This window comes from Dendrobates tinctorius, unplaced genomic scaffold (assembly GCF_039654945.1).
Source record: "Dendrobates tinctorius isolate UK_male_01 unplaced genomic scaffold, ASM3965494v1 ptg000036l, whole genome shotgun sequence".
Taxonomy (NCBI): domain Eukaryota; kingdom Metazoa; phylum Chordata; class Amphibia; order Anura; family Dendrobatidae; genus Dendrobates; species Dendrobates tinctorius.
In genome coordinates this window covers 14,001,020-14,020,995 of record NW_027361704.1, presented here as the reverse complement: position 1 = coordinate 14,020,995, position 19,976 = coordinate 14,001,020, and positions in this window count along the sequence as shown.

The following is a 19,976-nucleotide window of genomic DNA, read 5'->3' as shown; positions in this document are numbered from 1 at the left end:
AAATATCGGGTATCGCCGATTCCGATACCGGAAGTCCCATTCAAGTCTATGGGACTTCCGGTATCGGAATAAGAAAAACCCTATTTTTGCCTTGTACAGCCTCTCTGGGGTCTGTACGGGCCTTTCGGGGGTCTGTGCCGGCCTGCCCGGGCGTCTGTGCAGGCTCCGGTGGTCTGTGCCGGCCTGCCGGGGGGCTGTGCCGGCCTGCCAGTGGTCTGTGCAGGCTCCGGGGGTCTGTGCCGGGCTGCCGGGGGGCTGTGCCGGCCTGCCGGTAGTCTGTGCAGGCTCCGGTGGTCTGTGCCGGCCTGCCGGGGGGCTGTGCCGCCCTGCCGGTGGTCTGTGCAGGCTCTGGGGGTCTGTGCCGGCCTGCCGGGGGGCTGTGCCGGCCTTCCGGTGGTCTGTGCAGGCTCCGGTGGTCTGTGCCGGCCTGCCGGGGGGCTGTGCCGGCCTGCCGGTGGTCTGTGCAGGCTCCGGGGGTCTGTGCCGGGCTGCCGGGGGGCTGTGCCGGCCTGCTGGTAGTCTGTGCAGGCTCCGGTGGTCTGTGCCGGCCTGCCGGGGGGCTGTGCCGGCCTGCCGGTGGTCTGTGCAGGCTCCGGGGGTCTGTGCAGGCATCGTCCGATGGGACTACAAGTCCCATCGGGCGATGCCTGCTACCATGACAGTGATTGACACATTAGCCAATGGTGGGACAGTAGTAGTCCCATCATCCGGCTAATGTGTTGAATGTAAAAAAAAAAAATTAAAATTACATGCTACATACATACAACATGCATACTACATATATACTACATGTAACATACATACTACATATATACTACATGCAACATACATGCTACATACTACATACATGCTACATACATACTACATACATAATACATATATACTGCATGCATGCAACATATATACTACATGCAAGCAACATGCATACTACATATATACTATATATACTACATGTAACATACATACTACATATATACTACATGCTACATACATGCAACATACACACTACATGCTACATACATGCAACATACATACTACATACATGCTACATACTACATGCATACTACATATATACTACATGTAACATACATACTACATATATACTACATGCAACATACATGCTACATACTACATACATGCTACATATATACTACATACATAATACATATATACTACATGCATGCAACATACATGCAACATATATACTACATGCATGCAACATGCATACTACATATATACTATATATACTACATGTAACATACATACTACATATATACTACATGCTACTGTACATACATGCAACATACACACTACATGCTACATACATGCAACATGCATACTACATACATGCTACATACATGCTACATACACGCAGCAATGGCATAAAGTGAGACTAGGGACTTTTTTTTACAGTGGTGGAGGAATACGGTGCGGAAGGATACCTACCTTCCGTCATTGTATTCCTGGAGCTGGTAGAGAACGGTAGCATCAGCTGATGCTGCTGTTCTCCACGCAAGATGGACGTGGGACCCTCGTGGACTTCTGCGGATCGGGGTAAGTATATTGGTGTTTTTTTATTTTGATATTTATTCCTCAGGCGACAATGGCTTCGGGGATCAAAGTGACAAGTGACGGTGAGTATGTACTCTATGTTATATGTACTGTATGTCTATATGTATGTATTGTATGTAGTATATATGTATGTTGCATGCATGTAGTATATATGCAGTATATATGTAGTATATATGCAGTATATATGTAGTATGCATGTTGCATGCATGTGGTATATATGTAGTATGCATGTAGTATATATGTGGTATATATGTAGTATGCATGTGGTATATATGTAGTATGTATGTTGCATGCATGTAGTGTATGTATGTAGTATGTATGTAGCATGTATGTAGTATGTATGTTGCATGTATGTAGCATGTAGTGTGTATGTTGCATGTATGTACAGTAGCATGTAGTATATATGTAGTATGTATGTTACATGTAGTATATATAGTATATATGTAGTATGCATGTAGCATGCATGTAGTATATATGTTGTATGTATGTTGCATGCATGTAGTATATATGTAGCATGTATGTAGTATGTAGCATGTATGTAGTATGCATGTAGTATATATGTAGTATGTATGTTACATGTAGTATATATGTAATATGCATGTTGTATGTATGTAGCATGTATGTAGCATGTAATTTTTTTTTTTTTTTACATTCAACACATTAGCCGGATGATGGGACTACTACTGTCCCATCATTGGCTAATGTGTCAATCACTGTCATGGTAGCAGGCATCGCCCGATGGGACTTGTAGTCCCATCGGACGATGCCTGCACAGACCCCCGGAGCCTGCACAGACCACCGGCAGGCCGGCACAGCCCACCGGAGCCTGCACAGACCACCGGCAGGCCTTCACAGCCCCCCGGCAGGCCGGCACAGACCACCGGAGCCTGCACAGCCCACCGGCAGGCCGGCACAGACCACCGGAGCCTGCACAGACCACCGGCAGGCCGGCACAGCCCCCCGGCAGGCCGGCACAGACCACCGGAGCCTGTACAGACCACCGGCAGGCCGGTACAGACCCCCGGACAGTCGGCACAGCCCCCCCGAAGGCCCCAACTGACGGCGCATCATGATGCGCACAGACAGCGCATCATGATGACGTCATTTCGGCAGCCAATCAGAGCCACAAAAGTGGCTCATTGCATTTTGGACTTCCGATTCCGGTATCCGATACGGAAAAAGTATCGGTACTCGGTATCGGAATTCCGATACGGCAAATATCGGCCGATACCCGATACTTGCGGTATCGGAAAGCTCAACACTATTGACAAGCTTAAGTAAGAAGAATTGATGCTTTTGGCATTCAAATGAGCACTGTAGGTGTGTTTCCTGTCCTCCTCTCACTGCCGACTTTTATTCCCCATTGACATACATTGGGTTTCGTGTTTCGGGACGACCCCGACTTTTCCCTATAATCGGCCGATCTTGCTCGACCCGACTTTTGGAAAAGTCGGGTTTGACGAAACGAAACTCGACCCTAAAAAAACAAAAGTCGCTCAACTCTAGTAATGAGTCCTCTGAATATGTACTAGGAACCCCCACTTGTGGAAATCTCGATGTAGGCTATTGTAGTCCTTTAGGACAATCTCCAGCTTGGTGTATGCTTCAGAATGCATCTGCATTCATATACTTAGTTCATAGATTGGTGCTTCAACATTAAGCCCTATGGGAATTACCTGATGATATGTTCTAGGTATGTGGAGACAATGCTTATTAATGGTTGCCAGTAGGGGTATGAGGTACTTGTACTCTGGGTCGCTTGACCCTGGCCACCTTTGTTATTCCAAACAAACAGTTGGATACACAGGCTATACCCAAACATACATTATACAAAAGAGCTGCAGACAATTCACTCCGCCCTTCAGGGAGACCACATATAGTGCAGATGAGTGTGGCCAATAAAATTGTCAGTTCCATTTTCATTTACCCTATGATTACACAAATGCGAGATAAATTGGTTAGGGCCACAGACTATCTAGATGATCAAATTTGGAATATACTGGATATACTTAATACTACTGTTGCTGTCCAAAATCAAATTATTATAGTCACTAATCAACATACTATAGTGCTGGACTACTTAACAGCAGCACAAGGTGGTATGTGTCAGGTCATTGGACCCGCTTGCTGTCATTATATAGATCCTAACAGTACTATGAAGTTAGAGTTAAAGTTAGAAGACATTCGAAGACGCAGAGATCAATACAATAAAGACAATGATCGTACTAAGGACAGTTGGTGGTTAGACACCTTCTCCTTTCTCAATCCAGCCAATTGGGTTAAGGGAATTGGGGGCTGGATAGCTGGGATCTTACAAAGCTTGTTACACATTGCTGCCTGTATCCTTTTTGTATATGTGATACTAAAACTTGTTTTTTGGTGTACTTCTGTATGTATTAGGAAATTCTGCACCAAGACAGCTAATGATGATACCAAACGTGTCGTTGTCCCTGCTCTTCTCTGCACCAATCTCAAAAGGCTACTTGATGAAGATGTTGAAGCCAAGCACATGGCTACCTACAAAAGATCTCCACCACCGTCATCAAAAATTGTTATTCGTGAATTGCAGCATACAGGGGGCATGGGTGCGCCGCGACAGCCATGACTGGTAACACGGCATCAGTCATGTGAAGACCAGTACCCCTCAAGCTGTTAGCTTGTGATAGCACCTCTGATGCTGCATATGTGTTAAAAAAAATGTATCTAGGGGGATTGTGAAGGGTTAAAACTAAAGTCAAAGCTGAAGTTTCGTTTTATCCATTCTCTGAAGGTTTCATTTCTCCATTTTTTTTGCTGTAAGATAATTTTTTGTAATTGGCATGGGCTGTCATGAAACCTGACTGCTCCCATCAGGTGCAAGATAAGGGAACCGGGGGTGTACTACTCTGAAGAATATGCCACTATACTACTTTCAATGACGGACATATATGTAGTTTCCGGTTTTCTTGCATTATTATTGGCTTATAAAGTGAAATGATGCTATTGGTATTTGAGAACTTTGCATAATTAAGCGAAATATTATAAAAGAAGTGACTACAATAAACGGGTTACCGATCTCTTTGGATCGTCCCATACAGAGACATGTCTCCGTTTGGTCAATTGAGTTGCTAGCAACACTCTGTGGAATAATTTGGACATCACTGGCTCAACTATGAAGGGTTAATTTAACTCTCTCCCTATCAACCTGTGATCCAGTGTCCACGAGGGTGGTGAAGGGGATACCATCCACTACCACGCTCCCAGAAGAGTCAAATCGGTCTGTTCTCCTGCCGGTGCGAGTCAGTTGCCACTGATGTTGCGGCATCCTCTTTGGCGATCGCCATGGGAGATCAACCGGGCTTGATGCTAGCTGGATCCTCTCTGTGGGGGGACAAGTCTGGAGAGTCTGAACAGTTTTACATAGAACAGACATATTTTTAGTCAGTTCCTGTACTTGCAGCCGTAAATCTACAATAGAATCTTCAGCTGGAGTCTGCACATGCCGTACTGCAGGCACCTGGGGTGAGGATACTGCCCCCTGGAGGTACGTAACTGCTGGCTCTTTAACTGGCTCAGTGCAGACATAAGTAGAGTGTCTTAAGATATGTATGGATCTGTCTTTAAACTGAACAAATGGTTCTGTAATGACATCAAGCGCAGTTGTGCCTTAGGCTACTTTCACACATCCGTTTTTTTAAATCCGGCATGATGCGGCGAAATTTGTGAAAACCGGATCCGGAATTGGATCCATTTTTTTCACATAGCATGTAATGATCGCCGCATCATGCCGGATGGACATGCGGCGCCTCCGGGTTTTGCCGGATACGGCAAATATGCGCCGTCCGGCATCTGCAAAAAACGTTGGCTGCAACATTTTTTTGCAGCGCCGGACCGGCTTTTTCAACTGCGCATGCCCGGGCACTATGAGTTTTAACCCCACAAGTGCCCGGCACGCATCTCTCTCTCTCTCTCTCTCCCCCTCCCCTTCTCTCTCTCTCTCTCTCTCTCTCTCTCCATACGCTCCATACCTTTCTTTGGCTGGCTCTGTAGTCCCCCTCTGTCTCTCTGGCTGCTCTCTCATCCCCCGCTGTCTCTCTGGCTGCTCTCTCGTCCCCCGCTCTCTCTTCGGCTGCTCTCTCATCCCCCGCTGTCTCTCTGGCTGCTCTCTCGTCCCCCGCTGTCTCTTTGGCTGCTCTCTCGTCCCCCGCTGTCTCTCTGGCTGCTCTCTCGCCTCCCGATCTCTCTCCGGCTGGCTCTCTCGACCCCCGGTGCTGCGGCTCCTTTAAATGTCCTCCAAGCCGCATCAGGGGCGGCATGTACATCCGGTGTCATCGCTGCAGGCTGGACCCGGCGGCCCGGCTATTTGCCGCAGGCCGTCGAACCCCTGACACCGGATGAGTGAAAGAGGCCTTACTGTGATCAGACAAAAGACCTTCAATGAACTGTTCTTTCAGCATTTTGTTCTCATCTCTTACACTGTCTGGATCACTTTGTTAAATGGCCTGCAGCGACTCCTGCAGGTTTAAGGCATAGTCTCCAACAGTGTCCTGTGGTTTCTGTCTGCAGCTGAAAAATCACATCTTTATTTCTGAAGCAGTACGGGTGTCAAAAGTATCCTTTAATTTAGCAAAAATGTCTTTTACAGTCTTTTTATCAGTAGCTGGCCAAGATTTAACTTCTCTCTGAGCAGCGCCACTGAGCTGACTCGTAAGTATACTGACTTTCTGCTCCTCTGACATAGGATAAATTTCACACATGCTGCGCAGCTTCCCCTTGAAGTCACTTAAGGTGTGCGATTCTCCATTGTACTGTGGCAGCCATGTCGCACCCAGTAAAAAAGGCATGGTGAGAGGCAATATGGGAGCTGCAGCTGCTGCACCCTGGGTGTCGCTGGGATTAGACATCTTCCCCCCTAGTTAACCCTTGCAGGGGTGCGACTCACCGCTTCGGTTGATGCAGGTCGTTGCTCCAGGTCGTTGCTCCTGTAGTACTTTAGGCACGCACGGTATCCTGTTCGAATCCTGTTCGTGACGCCAAAATGACGTGCCCCAGGAGCCGTGGGATGCTCGGTGCCGGGTCGGTCATCTTAAAGGGATATGTCACAGTGGCAGTGACCCGGTCTGTGGCCCCAGGTGGTCATGTAAAAGGGGTAGAATTGAATGGGAATAAAATTTATGTAGTGATTTGTTACAACAGTTGGAGTGTTCGACTGTAGTATACTAGTGGGGGAGTAGACGGTGATGGCAGTGCAGATATTTAACCCTCTCCAACCAGGGCAGACCCCCAGAGATTGTGATGGAAGTAAAAGGCACAGAGTAATAAGGCAGGAGACAAGAAAAGTCTATCATTTACTGAAGTTCAGGTGCAGTTCAGAAGAGATATCACAACTCTCACCAGGTTACAGTCTGCTCTGGAGAATGTGAGTTATCCTTCCTCTGCTGTGACTCGGTGTAAGCTTCCTGCTGTTTTATTCCCCTGAGAAAACAGCAGGAGCGGAGCTGCAAAGATCCTTCCTGCCCGGGGCTAGAGCTTCCTGTGTCTCTCTGACACAGAGAGCAGCACGGCTGAATGACGTCATCATTGTGCGGCGCGGCTGCTGTGCTAGAGACACAGGAAGCAGCCGGAGGGAGAAGACGGTGATGCTGCAGACCGGACATGTGAGGTACTGTGCTGCCTGTCACTGCTGCTGTGTGTGTGTGCGAGTGACTGTGTATGTGTGTGTATGTATGTAGTGTGATGATGGGAGTGATGGAGAAGGCAATGATGTAATATGTAGTATGTGTGTGGAGTGGATGTGTGTGTGTATGTATGTATGTGTCATGTGTATGTGTGTGTGTGGATCGATGTGTATGTGTAGGCAGAGAAGGCCATGATGGAGGTGAGGGGGAGAAGGCCATGATGGAGGTGATGGGGAAAAGGCCATGATGGAGGTGATGGGGAAAAGGCCATGATGGAGGTGATGGGGAAAAGGCCATGATGGAGGTGATGAGGAAAAGGCCATGATGGAGGTGATGGGGAAAAGGCCATGATGGAGGTGATGGGGAGAAGGCCGTGATGGGGAGAAGGCAATGATGGGGAGAAGGCCTTGATGGAGGTGATGGGGAAAAGGCCATGATGGAGGTGATGGAAAGAAGGCCATGATGGAGGTGATGGGGAGAAGGCCATGATGGAGGTGATGGGGAGAAGGCCATGATGGAGGTGATGGGGAGAAGGCCATGATGGAGGTGATGGGGAGAAGGCCATGATGGAGGTGATGGGGAAAAGGCCATGATGGAGGTGATGGGGAGAAGGCCATGATGGAGGTGATGGGAAAAAGGCCATGATGGAGGTGATGGTGATAAGGCCATGATGTGGGTGATGGAGAGGGCAATGATGGGGATGGTGGGGAAAGAGAAAATGATGGAAGTGGTGGAAAGGGCAATGATGGGGTGGGGGAGAAGGCAATGATGGTGGTAGTGGAAAAGACAATGATGGGAGTGATGAGGAAGGAGGCAATGATGGGGGTGGTGGAGGAGAAGGCAATGATGGAGGTGGTGGAAAAAGGAAATGATGGGGTGGCAGGGGAGAAAGCAATGATAGTGGTGGGAGAGAAGGCAATGATGGAGGTGGGTAAGAGGGCAATGATGGGGTGGGGGAGAGGACAATAATGGGATGTGGGGAGAGGAGGACAATGAGGGGTGTAGGGGATTGGGATGGGAGGAAGGGGGACCTATAATGGCCTTAGGAACAGGGGGAGGTGGAGTACGACATTATTATCGCTTATTATGTCTAACAGTCCCTTAGTATATAGTGTACTCACTTATTATGTCTAACACAGTCCCTTAGCATATAGTAAATGTACTTATTATGTATAACACAGTCCCTTAGCATATAGTGCACTCACTAATTCTGTATAACACCATCCTTAGTTACATAGTTTCCTCTTTTATTATGTATAACACCGTCCCTTATTACGTACCATCCTCTCTAGTTATATATGGTGCCGTCCCTTATTATATAGCTTCCTCTGCTGTTATGTACAGTGCTGTCTCTTACATAGTGTATTCTTGTTAATTTTGTAATTAACAGTGCCCTCTTTTATTACATAGTCCCCACTCTTTTAAGATATAAAATGACTGTTGATGGAGGAGCCGGTGACCAGACGACTAGTCCACCATCTCCTCCATTAGAAAGGAAGCTTTCCTAGCCATCATTGCATTATACAGCTAACAAGACGGTATGTAATAAAAAACAGGGCTCTATATAATACAATATGTAGGGAACGGTGCTGAACATAACAAGAGAGGGCACTGCATAATAAGGACAACATAATAAAGGAGACTATGTAATATATACAAGTATGTGTGTGGCGCAATATATATATATATATATACACTCACTGGCCACTTTATTAGGTACACCTGTCCAACTGTGTGTTAAGACTTAATTTCTAATCAGCCAATCACATGGCGGCAACTCAGTGCATTTAGGCATGTAGACATGGTCAAGACAATCTCCTGCAGTTCAAACCGAGCATCAGTATGGGGAAGAAAGGTGATTTGAGTGCCTTTGAACGTGGCATGATTGTTGGTGCCAGAAGGGCTGGTCTGAGTATTTCAGAAACTGCTGATCTACTGGGATTTTCACGCACAACCATCTCTAGGGTTTACAGAGAATGGTCCGAAAAAGAAAAAAAATCCAGTGAGCGGCAGTTCTGTGGCCGGAAATGCCTTGTTGATGCCAGAGGTCAGAGGAGAATGGGCATACTGGTTCGAGCTGATAGAAAGGCAACAGTGACTCAAATTGCCACCCGTTACAACCAAGGTAGGCAGAAGAGCATCTCTGAACGCACAGTGCTTCGAACTTTGAGGCAGATGGGCTACAGCAGCAGAAGACCACACTGGGTACCACTCCTCTCAGCTAAGAACAGGCATCTGATGGCTACTTTCAGCAGGATAATGCACCATGTCATAAAGCTCGAATCATCTCAGATTGGTTTCTTGAACATGACAATGAGTTCACTGTACTCAAATGGCCTCCTCAGTCACCAGATCTCAATCCAATAGAGCATCTTTGGGATGTGGTGGAACGGGAGATTCGCATCAGGGATGTGCAGCCGACAAATCTGCGCCAACTGTGTGATGCCATCATGTCAATATGGTCCAAAATCTCTGAGGAATGCTTCCAGCACCTTGTTGAATCTCTGCCACGAAGAATTGAGGCAGTTCTGAAGGCAAAAGGGGGTCCAACCCCCTTACTAGCATGGTGTACCTAATAAAGTGGCCAGTGAGTGTATATATATATATATATATATATATATATATATGACACATTTCTTGCACAGGGGCCCCAAGCTGTCAGTGTCCGCCCCTGGATTGAACCCCAGGTGGAAGATTCCCTATAATGAGGCAGATGGAGGCACTGTGGGTGCTATAGGAGGACCTGTGATCCAGTGGTGTCCATCTTTTTAGGATTGCATAAACGTGCTCTCAGCCACAGTTTTGTGCACTTCTGAAAAGAATACCACTGAACTGAGGCCAGACAGAGTCCAGAGTAACTCTGCTGCCTCATTATAGTGAATGGATCAATCGCAGGCCAGGATTGATAATCTGCCCAACCGGGCATTTTCCCTCTGGGCCACGATGTTTCCATTCATAGTGCGTGCGGGCTGGTAATGCCCACTGATCTTGCCGACCGACTGGCCGCTAATCTGGCCACCGACCCGTTTTTCTGGCCACTGGCCCTTTAAATCTGCTGGCACGGTGGTTCTAGAAGGGTTGCAACAAGAATGGAGTTGATTTTTTGAGGTAATTATGCCACCGGAAGGGGCGGGGCCTAGAGCTGTTTAGACCAGAATTGATTTTCGTGATCCTCATTTTAGCCACTCTAGTCAATATGGCTCTAGTCCCCGCCCCTTCTGGTGACATCATTACCTCAAAAAATCGTTCTAGTCGCTACTGTGCCGGAAGAGGAGCTGCTGCTGCCAGAGAGATATCTGTGCTGGCAGCTCTGTGCCTGTCTGCTGGTGATCTGTGCCACTCAGCTATGTGCCGCCCAGTGAGCTATGTGTCCCCCCTGTGATCTCTGTGGCTCCAGCTATGTGCCCACCCTGCGATTTCTGTAGCCCCAGCTATGTGCCCCCCAGATTTGTGCCCCATGTGATATCTGTGTTCCCCTCCAACTATATGCCCCCATGTGATCTGTGCCTCCCAGCAATGTGCCCCCCATGATCTCTGTGGTCCCAGCTATGTGCCCCCCTGTGATCTGTGCACATAGCTATATGGACCCCTGTGATCCCTGTGCCCCCCAGCTATGTGTCCCGTGTGATCTCTGTTCCCCCTGTGATCTCTGTGGCCCCAGTTATATGCCCCCCTTGTGATCATTGTGGCCCTAGCCATGTGCCCCCATGATCTCTGTGGCCCCAGCTATGTGCCTCCCTGTGATCTCTGTGACCCCAGCTATGTGCCTTCTCTATGATCTCTGTGGCTCTAGCTATGTGCCCCCCCTGTGATCTCTGTACCCCCTGTGATTTGTGTGCCCTCCATCTATATGCCCCCCGGTAATCTCTGTGGCCCCAGCTATGTGTCCCTCGTGATCTCTGTTCCCCCAGTGATTTCTGTGACCTTCAGCTATGTGCCCTCCCGTGATCTCTGTGGCCCCAGCTATGTGACTCCCTGTGATCTCTGTGGCCCCAGCTATGTGGCTTCTCTGTGATCTCTGTGGCTCTAGCTATGTGCCCCCCTGTGATCTCTGTACCCCCTGTGATTTGTGTGCCCTCCATCTATATGCCCCCTGTGATCTCTGTGGCCCCAGCTATGTGCTCCCTGTGATCTCTTGCCCCAGCTATGTGCCCCCCAGCTATGTGCCCCAATATGATCTCTATGCACCCTTGTGATCTCTGTCCCCCCAACTATATGCCCCCTGTGATCTCTGTGCCTCCCAGCTATGTGCCCCTGTGATCTCTGTGCTCTCGGCTATGTGCCCCCCCTGTGATCTCTGTGGCCCTAGTTATGTGCCCCCTGTGATCTGTTCCCCATGTGATCTCTCTGCTCCCCCAGCTATATGCCCACTGTGATCTCTGTGGCACCAGCTATGCACCCCTCTGTGATCTCTGGCCCCAGCTATGTGCCCCCCAGCTATGTGCCCCAATATGATCTCTGTGCACCCATGTGATCTCTGTCCCCCAACTATATGCCCCCCTGTGATCTCTGTGCTCCCAGCTATGAGCCCCTGTGATCTCTGTGGCCCTAGCTATATGCCACCCTGTAATCTCTTTTGCCCCAGCTATGTGCCCCCTTGATCTCCGTGGCACCAGCTATGTGCCCCCCTGTGATTCCTGTGCCCCATAGCTATATGTCCTCCTGTGATCTCTGTGCCTCCCAGCTATGTGCACCTGTGATCTCTGTGCTCCCAGCTATGTGCCCCACTCTGATGTCTGTGGCCCTAGCTATGTGCCCCCTGTGATCTCTGTTGCCCCAGCTATGTGCCCCCTGTGATTTCTGTGTCCCATAGCTAAATGTCTTCCTGTGATCTCTCTGCTCCCTCAGCTATATGCCCCCTGTGATCTGTGCCCCCCAGCTTTGTGACGCCTGTGATCGCTGTGCCCCCCTGCTATGTACCCCCTGTGATATTTGTGCTACCATGTGATCTCTGTGCCCCCTGTGAGCTTTGTCTCCCCCAGCTATGTGCCCCCCAGCTATGTGCCCTCCTGTGATCTTTGTACCCCCTGTGATTTCTGTGCCCCCTATGATCTTCGTGCCCCCCAGGTGATCTCTGTCCCCCCGGTGATCTATGAGCCCTACCCGGTGATTTATGTGCCTGCCTGGCAATACCTGTACCCCCCAGTGCTGTATATCCCCCCTCCCCCAGTGCTGTAAATCCTCCCCAAGGCTGTATGTGCCCCCAACTGATATGTATATTCACCAGTGCTGCATTTACCCCAGAAGTGCTGTATATCCCCCCAGTGCTGTATATCCCCCCATCTGTGATGCATGTAGCCCCCACCAGTGATGTATATTCTCCCCAGGGACATATATACCCCCAGGGCTGACGATGCTTCCTAGTGATGTATATAGCCCCTCAGTGATGTCTATTCCTCCCAGCCTCCCCAGTGATGAATATGTCCCAGCCTCTCCTGTGACATCTATGCCCCCAGTCCCTCCTGTAATTTATATGACCCCAGAGGTTCCTGTGATGCAGCAGTCTCAATGTTATGTATGTACAGCAGTCCCAGCGTCTCCTATGTGATGTATATACAGCAGTCCCATCGTCTCCTATGTGATGCATGTACAGCTGTCTCAGCGTCTCCTATGTGATATATACAGCAGTCTCAGTGTCTTCTATATGATGTATATACAGCAGTCCCAGCATCTCCTATGTGATGTATAGACAGCTGTCACAGTGTTTCCTATGTGATGTATATACAGCTGTCTCAGTGTCACCTATGTGATGTATATACAGTAGTCTCGGCGTCTCCCATGATTTACAAAACTTATTATGACAAAAAGTTGACTGCGCTCCTGGCCGTCACAAACCTGGAAAAGCAGCTGTGAGAAGCAACATGATCAATACCACCTAACATTACAAATGCACCAAAGAGAAGCAGCTCCAACCGTCACATTAAGGGTGAGTTACCGCAATTGATTGTTTGACTAAATATACCGGGGTAATTTTCAAGGTGGTCATTTTTGTGTGGCCCCTGAATAATGTTACAAATTTCCCCCACCAAGAAACGGGTTACCCACCCCTGCTCTAGTGCATTCCATACTGAGACAGCTAGAATATATGGGCTGTAGTCAGGATCTGGAAGGAGCCCATACGTTCTAACTACAACCCTGCTGTTAGTCGAGCCCTGCAGTGCAGCACCAGGACGTATCGGGGACAGCTGGAGCTCCTACCTGCATGCCTGATCTCGGCTGCTGCCTGCTTCCATTTAAGTTCGGGTCTGGGTGAGTGTTCCCAGCCCTGAAACAAGTATACAGCCGGGGTCATACTTGTGAGAAACTCGCACGAGACTGGCACCTCAATACTAGGCACTGCCACCGGAGGTTCAGACCAGAGCATTCAGCTGCATAGAAAAACATGCAGCTGCACACTCCAGTCCAGAGCAGTGCCGGGTATTGAGGTGCGAGTCTCGTGTGAGTTTCTCGCAAGTGTGACCCCGGCCTACATGAAAATATGTTCTGATTCCCTTGCCTTTTCCCTTCCCTGGTCCAGAACTGGCTGCAGGCTGCCTACTGGGACTGGGGATATGAGTTATCATAATTAGATTTTCCCCTTCTTAAAGTGGCCAGTCCTCCAGCGAGTTTTGCACCAGGAGCTTATTTGTCAAAGAGATGCTATGATTTCTACAGAGACTGATTTTCCAGAGGTCATATCACAATAAGCCCCTGCAAAGATCACCATTAGAGTTGAGCGACTTTTGGTTTTTTAGGGTCGCGTTTCGTTTCGTGAAACCCGACTTTTCCAAAAGTCGGGTCGAGCAAGATCGTCCGATTATAGGGAAAAGTCGGGGTCGTCCCGAAACACGAAACCCAATGTAAGTCAATGGGGAATAAAAGTCGGCAGTGAGAGGAGGACAGGAAACACACCTACAGTGCCCATTTGAATGCCAAAAGCATCAATTCTTCTTACTTAAGCTTGTCAACCTTAATTAACTTCATAATATAAGTTACGCACTGAAAAATGGGGGTTATTTGGCTAAAGTTGTGGGGGGGGGGAGGGCTGGCTGCAGGTTTTCATGTGCCCTGGGCGAAAGAGCGCCCCTTTAACACATACCACAACTCATCATGCTCCGATACGGCAGATAAATAGCGGTATAGTACAATGAAAAACACCTCACTTTTTACATCTCATGACGAGGCCCATCTATTTCTCCATACAGAATCATTGGTCCCATATAATGTTTGAAACAGTATATGATGAGCTCCACATAATGCTACAGTATATGTTGGTCCCCATGGATGAAGCTCCACTGTCTTATGGGCCCAAATAATGCTCCAAACATAATGGGCCCCATTTCTAATGCTCTAGTGTATAATGGGCCCTGTAAATGCTGCTCCAGTGTCTGATGTCCACCTTTGGAATGTTCCAGTGTATGGTGGGCCCCATCTATCATTCTCCAGAGTATAGTGCTCCCCAAAAATTGCTGTCCCAACATTGAAAACAATCAAATAAGTCTCCTCGCTAGGGAATCCCTGTACTTGTCTGGACAGGTGCTATAGCTTGCTTAACAGCTCGCCAGCCGTTCTCACGCCCAGTATGGATTGCACGTGATTGCACAAAGGTTAGAAAGGGTACCGTATCCCTGGATAACATGTATGGATAGCGTACACATTCAAAATATATGTCTATACAGCATGAGGCAGGCTCAGACGGTTTTAGGCCCAGTATGGATTGCACGTCATTGCACAAAGGGTAGAAAGGGTACCGTATCCCTGGATAACATGTATGGATAGCGTACACATTCAAAATATATGTCTATACAGCATGAGGCAGGCTCAGACGGTGTTAGGCCCAGCATGGATTGCACGTCATTGCACAAAGGTTAGAAAGGGTACCGTATCCCTGGATAACATGTATGGATAGCGTACACATTCAAAATATATGTCTATACAGCATGAGGCAGGCTCAGACGGTGTTAGGCCCAGTATGGATTGCACGTGATTGCACAAAGGTTAGAAAGGGTACCGTATCCCCGGATAACATGTATGGATAGCGTACACATTCAAAATATATGTCTATACAGCATGAGGCAGGCTCAGAAGGTGTTAGGCCCAGTATGGATTGCACGTGATTGCACAAAGGTTAGAAAGGGTACCGTATCCCCGGATAACATGTATGGATAGCGTAAACATTCAAAATATATGTCTATACAGCATGAGGCAGGCTCAGACGGTGTTAGGCCCAGTATGGATTGCACGTGATTGCACAAAGGTTAGAAAGGGTACCGTATCCCTGGATAACATGTATGGATAGCGTACACATTCAAAATATATGTCTATACAGCATGAGGCAGGCTCAGACGGTGTTAGGCCCAGTATGGATTGCACGTCATTGCACAAAGGTTAGAAAGGGTACCGTATCCCTGGATAACATGTATGGATAGCGTACACATTCAAAATATATGTCTATACAGCATGAGGCAGGCTCAGACGGTGTTAGGCCCAGTATGGATTGCACGTCATTGCACAAAGGTTAGAAAGGGTACCGTATCCCTGGATAACATGTATGGATAGCGTACACATTCAAAATATATGTCTATACAGCATGAGGCAGGCTCAGACGGTGTTAGGCCCAGTATGGATTGCACGTCATTGCACAAAGGTTAGAAAGGGTACCGTATCCCTGGATAACATGTATGGATAGCGTACACATTCAAAATATATGTCTATACAGCATGAGGCAGGCTCAGATGGTGTTAGGCCCAGTATGGATTGCACGTGATTGCACAAAGGTTAGAAAGGGTACCGTATCCCCGGATAACATGTATGGATAGCGTACACATTCAAAATATATGTCTATACAGCATGAGGCAGGCTCAGACGGTGTTAGGCCCAGTATGGATTGCACGTGATTTCACAAAGGTTAGAAAGGGTACCGTATCCCTGGATAACATGTATGGATAGCGTACACATTCAAAATATATGTCTATACAGCATGAGGCAGGCTCAGACGGTGTTAGGCCCAGTATGGATTGCACGTCATTGCACAAAGGTTAGAAAGGGTACCGTATCCCTGGATAACATGTATGGATAGCGTACACATTCAAAATATATGCCTATACAGCATGAGGCAGGCTCAGACGGTGTTAGGCCCAGTATGGATTGCACGTGATTGCACAAAGGTTAGAAAGGGTACCGTATCCCTGGATAATATGTATGGATAGCGAACACATTCAAAATATATGTCTATACAGCATGAGGCAGGCTCAGACGGTGTTAGGCCCAGTATGGATTGCACGTGATTGCACAAAGGTTAGAAAGGGTACCGTATCCCTGGATAACATGTATGGATAGCGTACACATTCAAAATATATGTCTATACAGCATGAGGCAGGCTCAGACGGTGTTAGGCCCAGTATGGATTGCACGTGATTGCACAAAGGTTAGAAAGGGTACCGTATCCCCGGATAACATGTATGGATAGCGTACACATTCAAAATATATGTCTATACAGCATGAGGCAGGCTCAGACGGTGTTAGGCCCAGTATGGATTGCACGTGATTGCACAAAGGTTAGAAAGGGTACCGTATCCCTGGATAACATGTATGGATAGCGTACACATTCAAAATATATGTCTATACAGCATGAGGCAGGCTCAGACGGTGTTAGGCCCAGTATGGATTGCACATCATTGCACAAAGGTTAGAAAGGGTACCGTATCCTTGGATAACATGTATGGATAGCGTACACATTCAAAATATATGTCTCAGGAGGCAGGCTCAGACGGTGTCAGGCACAGTATGGATTTGACGGCCCAGATTACACAGCGGAGGAGCAGGGAGAGGTAAAGATTGCAAATGCTGGGGCCCTGCCCAAGCAAGGGGGCCCACTCGTGGGCGTCGGTACTGGCACTGGGCCCCTCATAGTACAGCGGTGTGTCTGACGGCGGGTGTGCACCACCACCGTCAGAGACACTTGATTGCACTATGAGGGACCCTGTGCCAGTGCCCGCGCCCAAGAGTCGGCCTACCCACCTGTCCAGGGCAACGGCACTCGCACGGTGTCGTGCACTAGGTGGTTACCCCGGCCATGGGGGGGGAGGCAGCACAGTTAGGGAGTTTTAGAAAGTGGCATATGTTGATGTTGGACATTCAGCTGATGCAAAAGGCGAAATAGGTGAAGTACCAGGAAGAGGTGGACCAAAGCAAGCCATTTTTCTGTCACCCTATGTGTCATCAGGGGAAGGTGGGACAAAATCCTTGGAAACCCATGCGTGGTTCATTTTAATGAAGGTTAGATTATCCACATTTTGGGTTGACAGACGGGTCCTTTTTTCTGTCAGGATTGATCCAGCTGCACTGAAGACTCTTTCCGATAGCACACTTGCAGCTGGGCAAGCGAGCTCCTGTAAGGCATATTGGGCCAATTCAGGCCAGGTGTCCAGTTTAGCGGCCCAATAGTCAAAGGGGAATGACCTGTGTGGGAGAACATCGATATGGGAGGAAAAGTAGTTTGTAACCATAGTTGACAACTGCTGTCTCCTGTCACTTTCCATCGATGCAGTATTACCAGTTGTGTGAGCGGTATTTGAAAAATCAGTCCACAACATTGTCATGAAACCCCTGTCTCCAACGCCACTTCTGCTGTGTGCACCACGAACACCTCTGCCAAGCTGCCCCCGGCCCGTACGGCTCGTGTGAGAACCATCACCGCTGCTGTGTGCTGGGAATGCCTCAAGCAACCGATTTACCAGAGTTGCTTGTTTATTAGCCAATATTAGGTCAAGGTTCTCCTGTGGCATGATGTTTTGTAATTTGCCTTTATAGCGTGGATCCAGGATGCTGGCCAACCAGTAGTCGTCATCGTTCATCATTTTGGCAATGCGGGGGTCCCTTTTTAGGATCCGCAAGGCATAATCTGACATGTGGGCCAATGTTCCCGGTGTCAATGATGCACTGCGAGTGCTGGGTGGAGGAGCACTTTCTGGCAAATCCACATCCCTCCAGTCACGCACAAACCCTGTACCAGACCTTGCCACGCCAACATTTTCACTTGCCCCACGAGATGCATCCTCCTCCCCTAAGTAATCATCCCCATCATCCTCCTCCTCCTCCTCCTCTTCTTCCTCCACCTCGTCCAGTAGAGGTCCCTGAGCAGACAATGGCTGAATGTCATCAAGGATTCCCTCCTCCTCTTCCTCCTCATCAACATTGGCTGCAGACGCCTGCTCTTTAAGGTGCGTCAAAGTTTGCATGAGCAGACGCATAAGTGGGATGCTCATGCTTAGGATGGCGTCGTCTGCGCTTACCAGCCGTGTGCATTCCTCAAAACACTGAAGGACTTTACAAAGGTCTTTCAGCTTCGACCACTGCACGCCTGTCAACTCCATGTCTGCTCTCAAAGTGCCTGGCCGTGTATCCTCCCATAAATGCATTATGGCCTGCCTCTGCTCACACAGCCGCTCCACCATGTGCAGGGTGGAGTTCCACCTTGTTGCAATGTCGATAATGAGGCGGTGGTTGGGAAGGTGGAGCAATCGCTGCAGCTTCTGCATACGAACGGAGTGTACAGGCGACCGGCGGATGTGCGCGCACAGTCTTCGCACCTTCTGGAGCAGGGCTGTTAACTCCGGATAATTTTAGAGGAAGCACTGCACCACCAGGTTCAAGGTGTGAGCCAAGCAAGGTATGTGGCTGAGTTTTGAAAGGGCTATGGCTGCCACAAAATTACGGCCGTTATCACTAACTACCTTGCCTGCCTCAAGATGTACACTGCCCAGCCATGACTCAGTTTGTCGCTTCAAGTACTCGGCCAGCACCTCGGCGGTGTGTCTGTCGCCCAAACACATCATCTGCAACACAGCCTGCTGATGCTTTCCACTAGCTGCTCGATAGGGGGACACATCGTGTGCAACAGTGGCAGCTGCAGATGGAGTGCTCGTACGACTGCGCTCTGTGGACGAGCTTTCGCTTCTGGAGGAGGAGGAGGAGGAGGGTCGAACGCCTACAGCCAACTGTTTCCTATACCGTGGGCTAGGCAGCACTGTCCCACCACCGCTGTCCCCTGTGGACCCTGCATCCACCACATTAACCCAGTGCGCAGTGATGGACACGTAACGGCCCTGGCCATGCCGACTGGACCATGCATCAGTTGTGAGGTGCACCTTTCCGCTCACTGACTGCTTGAGTGCATGGACAATGCGGTCTTTCACATGATGGTGGAGGGCTGGGATGGCTTTGCGAGAGAAGAAGTGGCGACTAGGTAGGTCATAGCGTGGTACTGCATAGGCCATGAGTTCGCGGAAAGCTGCGCTTTCCACCAACCGAAAGGGCATCATCTCAAACGAGATTAGTTTGGCAATGTGGGCGTTCAAACCCAGTGTACGCGGATGAGAGACTGAGTACTTTCTTGACCTACTCATAGTGTCTGGGAGGGTGAGCTGGACTTGAGAGCTGCATATGGTGGAAGTAGCGGTGGACAGGGCGGACTGAGAGAGGGTTGATGATGGTGATGGAGTTGGTGTTCTTTCTGATGGCCTAGAATCAGTCTTTCGTTGATATAACAGTGGGATTCCCTGACTGCTGTGGCCTGGCAACGACACCTCAACATTTGCTGCTGTGCTAACCGGTGGGCTTACAGTGGGGGAAACAATGTAGCGTTGCTGACTACCTTCGTTGTGATCAGTTGCACATGTGGCACTTGAGGTTTGGTGTTGTGTCCACGCTTGCAAGTGCATGCTGGTTAAATGTCTAAGCATGCAACTGGTATTCAAATTTTTCAGA